We start from the raw sequence: 5,773 nt of genomic DNA, 5'->3' as shown, positions 1-5,773 counted from the left end.
TTGGAAGTGTCAAGAGCATTCTCCTATTGTTGACTCTTGAAAGCCTTGAGGGTGGTTATCAGAGGCTTCTAGGCTTTCCTTCCCCAGGGTTCATCTTCCATATTTTAGATGAGAGTGGAATGATGAGACACAGGAACATGCAGGAGGAAAGAAAGGGGATGGTGAAGGGTCTGGGAGCCCAGAAACACGTAAAACCGGAGAGCATTCTGTGTGGGGAAGGCTTGGGGTGGTTGGGCACAGTTGTTCTCTTCAAGTACACAAAGGGATACTGTCAACACTTAATGACCATTAAAAGGGCTGAACTGGGACCCCTTGTAGATCAGGTGAGCCTTGAGCTCCCTCTCACATCTGAGGGTCTTTGATTTGCTGTTTCCAATTTCCCCCTCTTCCCTTTAATTACTCTGATCTCCTTCCTCAGACTGTCTCCCTCCCACCCCATAGAGACTAGAAGGGATCCTCATACTCTAATGTCTGACTTAAAATAAAATAAAATAACCAGAGATACTATAATAACTGGCACAGAAGCTACAAGACAGGACAGTTCAACTCCTTCATTTTCCTAATAATGAATAAAATCACACCAGCAATTTCCCCTTGAATACATTTGTCAATCAAAGACCCAACACTTAGAGAGCTCGCCCCTAGAGCATCCTCCAGATACTATCTTTAAGTGAGAGGAGGTACACTTCTCAGTATCGTTATAACTGGAGCAAATAGGTTGAGAGCTTGTTTAATTTTTAATTTAAATTTTAATTTATTTATTTATTATTTTTTTTGCGGTACGCGGGCCTCTCATTGTTGCGGCTTCTCCCGTTGCGGAGCACAGGTTCCGGACACGCAGGCTCAGCGGCCATGGCTCACGGGCCCAGCTGCTCCGCGGCATGTGGGATCTTCCCGGACTGGGGCACGAACCCGTGTCCCCTGCATCGGCAGGCGGACTCTCAACCACTGCGCCACCAGGGAAGCCCTTGTTTAATTTTTTAAAAGCGGGTTCTCCAGCTTTTGGTTGGTCTAATGAACACTGGTCTGGGTCTACTTTGGCAGAATCCTTTGCACAATGACACTGCCCCCTGTCTATAATTTATGCTAATTGCCACTTGAACAAAAGCCACCCTGTATAGCTTCTCAGCTGCTCTGTAGTCTCAGAGTAGAACTGGCCAGCAGGTCTAAAGCATTCTCATCATGAAAACTTCTTCCCCAGGACTGGCTGTACTTATCTACACTGCAGAAGCTGAAAGCATATTTTCAAACTGGGTCTCAGTGTGTTCTAAAAAAAGAAGAATTTAAGCAGAGACCATGAGTTGGCAACTCAAATATTTGTACGCTGACGCCATCACCTTTTAACATTTCGGCAGAGTAAGAATAATTGGGACTTAATAAGTGAAGGATGTGAGAATTTCTGTTTTGAAATGACCTTATTTGCTTTAGGAATTGAAGGGATTACATTGGGGTTTGGAGTGTCCAGGGAGAGTCCAGATGAAATGAAATTAGAGAGATGAGGCATGAATCTCCTTTATACCCTTGGGTTCTCAGCGATTTCATGAATGTTCTCTGACTGTCCAGGGCTCCCTAAGTGGGCTCAGACAACTATCCACGCACAAAGAACCTTCTGTGTTTGGGGTCTTGAAAACACGATGGCTTGGAATTGTAGGGTTGGAAAGGGACCTTAGAGGTCGTTTCAGTTCAATCACTCAACCTAACTTCAGTATCCTCAGACTTAATTAGAGGTTGGTCACCTTTGAAGATCGATAAAAACTGTGAAAACTATTCCCAGTTTTAGGTATTCCACAGACATGCAGAAATCTAGACACAAACTGCTTCAATTCCCCCCACCCCCTCAAGGAGCACACTTGAAGAAGATCTAGCCTAGTTACTTGTGGTTGATACAAGTACAGGGTCCTCATGGTGATGTAGCTGAGTTGGGGGGCTGCTGTAGACTTTGTATTTAACAAAGAAATAACCATAAAAAACTTAGAGATTTTGAGATAGAGCTGCCAATTTTCACTTTGTTGGGTAAAGACGTAAAAACAAGATCATCTACTATCACCAACATTCTATAAAAGACATGTTAATACCAAAAGAAAAGCAGTAAGGGCATAATCTGGGCATAAAGGAGAATCCTTTAATTGAACAAATTTGATTTTATGAAAAACAGATGGGATTGTTCTATTTTTTAAAATTCACCAAAACTTTATCAAACATTAGTCTGGGTGTTTGGCAACCCCAACTCTAAGGGTCTGGGCCCTTTTTCTTTCTTTGACAAACAGTGTGGAAGCCACACAGAAAGGCTTTTGTTCAAGGGGCAATTACAGGCATGATGGAACAGGGCCTGGGCACCATGTGAAGTGTTTAGCCAAAGCAGATTCAAATTCCCTCTACCGCATCTTCCCTTTCCACGGTGACTGGGCTACCTCTTCCTGAACTCAGGCAGTGAAGGGAAACTTACTACAACCAAGACTGAATTTTGGGCTGGCTGTAATTGTTTAAAAGTCCTTATGGTGAACTGAAACCCACCACCCACCCTTTGTCCCTTGATCTACCCTCTAGGGCCATAGGAAACACATTTAATTCCTTTCCTTCCTGACAGCCCTTCACAAGCCTGAAGCAGCCAGCCTGTCCTTCCTCCTCACTCCCTCGCCCTTCACTGTGGGAACATGTCTAATCCTTTCATAATTTCAAGGCACCATCCTGGTGGTGGTACCCTGGAATTCAGTCCAATTTGTCTTTTAATGTGGTGGGCAGAACTGAACTCTGGACCTTGGAGAGACTCCACTGTCTTAGAGGATGGAGGAACTAGTTATTGCCTTCCTTGTTCTGGATGTTGTTTTTTGTTTTGTTTTAAAGTAAAACCAGTCTGATATTGAATTAGTATTTTTTTAACTCAAACTAAAATTGTAACTAAGACCCAGTAAAGTTTCTATTTATATGCAGTCATTCAGTTGGGTCTCATTTTATAAAGGTGCTAATTCCACCTTGTTTTCCCTACCCTGTTTCTGCCTTTACCACTCTCATTATACAAATTTATCTCTCATAAAGCCACGGTTATCCTCATAAGAAAAAAACAAAGACATTACAAAGAACAGACCAATACTACAGTTCAATAACTTTTGTGAATATAGATGCAAAAATCCTTAACAAAATGTTAGTAAATTGAACTCAGCATTATATAAAAAGGATACTACACTATAATCAAGTGGGATTTATACCAGGAATGTAAGATTAGTTTAACATTAAAAATCAATCAATTTAAATCACGATTTACATTGAATAAGGTAGAAAAGCCATATGATTATCTCAGTAATGCAGGAAAAATATTTTATTTATTTATTATTTTATTTATACAGCAGGTTCTTATTAGTTACCTATTGTATACATATTAGTGTATACATGTCAATCCCAGTCTCCCAATTCATCCCACCCCCACACCCACCCCGCTTTCCCCCCTTGGTGTCCATACATCTGTTCTCTACATCTCTGTCTCTATTTCTGCCCTGCAAACAAGTTCATCGGTACCATTTTTCTAGATTCCACATATATGCGTTAATATACAATATTTGTTTTTTTCTTTCTGACTTAGACTTCACTCTGTGTGATGGTCTCTAGGTCCATCCACCTCTCTACAAAGGACTCAATCTCGTTCCTTTTTATGGCTGAGTAATATTCCATTGTATATATGTGCCACATCTTCTTTATCCATTCGTCTGTTGATGGGTATTTAGGTTGCTTCCATGACCTGGCTATTGTAAATAGTGCTGCAATGAACATGGGGTGCACGTGTCTTTTTGAATTATGGGTTTCTCTGGGTATATGCCCAGTAGTGGGATTGCTGGGTCATATGGTAGTTCTATTTTTAGTTCTTTAAGGAACCTCCATACTGTTCTCCATAGTGGCTGTATCAGTTTACATCCCCACCAATAGTTCAAGAGGGTTCCCTTTTCTCCACACCCTCTCCAGCATTTGTTGTTTGCAGATTTTCTGATGATGCGCATTCTAACCGGTGTGAGGTGATACCTCATGGTAGTTTTGATTTGCATTTCTCTAATAATTAGTGATGTTGAGCAGCTTTTCATGTGCTTCTTGGCCATCTGTATGTCTTCTTTGGAGGAATGTCTATTTAGGTCTTCTGCCCATTTTTGGATTGGTTTGTTTGTTTCTTTAATATTGAGCTGCATGAGCTGTTTATATATTTTGGAGATTAATCCTTTGTCCATTGATTCGTTTGCAAATATTTGGGTTGCCTTTTCGTCTTGTTTATAGTTTCCTTTGCTGTGCAAAAGCTTTTAAGTTTCATTAGGTCCCCTTTTTTTTTCTATTTTTTTTTTATTAGTTTCTGCTTTATAACAAAGTGAATCAGTCATACATATACATCTGTTCCCACATCCCCTCCCTCATGCATCTCCCTCCCTCCCACCCTCCCCATCCCTCCCCTCCAGGCAGTCACAAAGCACCGAGCTGATCTCCCTGTGCTCTGCGGCTGCTTCCCACTATCTATCTACCCTACGTTTGGTAGTGTATATATGTCCATGCCTCTCTTTCGCTTTGTCACAGCTTACCCTTCCCCCTCCCCATATCCTCAAGTCCATTCTCAAGTAGGTCTGTGTCTTTATTCCCGTTTTACCCCTAGGTTCTTCATGACATTTTTTTTCTTTTTTTTTTTTTTTTTTTTTTTGCGGTATGCGGGCCTCTCACTGTTGTGGCCTCCCCCGTTGCGGAGCACAGGCTCCGGACGCGCAGGCTCAGCGGCCATGGCTCACGGGCCCAGCCGCTCCGCGGCATATGGGATCCTCCCAGACCGGGGCACGAACCCGTATCCCCTGCATCGGCAGGCGGACTCTCAACCACTTGCGCCACCAGGGAGGCCCGACATTTTTTTTCTTATATTCCATATATATGTGTTAGCATACGGTATTTGTCTTTCTCTTTCTGACTTACTTCACTCTGTATGACAGACTCTAGGTCTATCCACCTCATTACAAATAGCTCAGTTTCGTTTCTTTTTATGGCTGAGTAATATTCCATTGTATATATGTGCCACATCTTCTTTATCCCCCATTTGTTTATTTTTGTTTTTATTTCCATTACTCTAGGAGGTGGATCAAAAAAGATCTTGCTGAGATTTATGTCAAAGAATGTTCTTCCTCTAAGAGTTTTATAGTGTCTGGTCTTACATTTAGGTCTTGAATCCATTTTGAGTTTATTTTTGTTTATGGTGTTAGGGAATGTCCTGATTTCATTCTTTTACACGTATCTGTCCAGTTTTCCCAGCACCACTTATTGAAGAGACTGTCTTTTCTCCATTGTATATCCTTGTCTCCTTTGTCATAGATTAGTTGACCATAGGTGCGTGGGTTTATCTCTGGGCTTTCTATTCTGTTCCATTGATCTATATTTCTGTTTTTGTGCCAGTACCATATTGTCTTGATTACTGTAGCTTTGTAGTCTAGTCTGAAGTCAGGGAGTCTGATTCCTCCTGCTCCATTTTTTTCCCTCAAGATTGCTTTGGCTATTTGGGGTCTTTTGTGTCTCCATACAAATTTTAAGATTTTTTGTTGTAGTTCTGTAAAAAAATGCCATTGGGTAGTTTGATAGGGATTGCATTGAATCTGTAGATTGCTTTGGGTAGTATAGTCATTTTCACAATATTGATTCTTCCAATCCAAGAACATGGTATATCTCTCCATCTGTTGGTATCATCTTTAATTTCTTTCATCAGTGTCTTACAGTTTTCTGAGTACAGATCTTTTACCTCCTTAGGTAGGTTTATTCCTAGGTA

Source organism: Mesoplodon densirostris, chromosome 1 (assembly GCF_025265405.1).
Source record: "Mesoplodon densirostris isolate mMesDen1 chromosome 1, mMesDen1 primary haplotype, whole genome shotgun sequence".
NCBI lineage: Eukaryota > Metazoa > Chordata > Mammalia > Artiodactyla > Ziphiidae > Mesoplodon > Mesoplodon densirostris.
The sequence above is the reverse complement of the archived record's forward strand: the minus strand, read 5'-3'. Positions refer to the sequence as shown.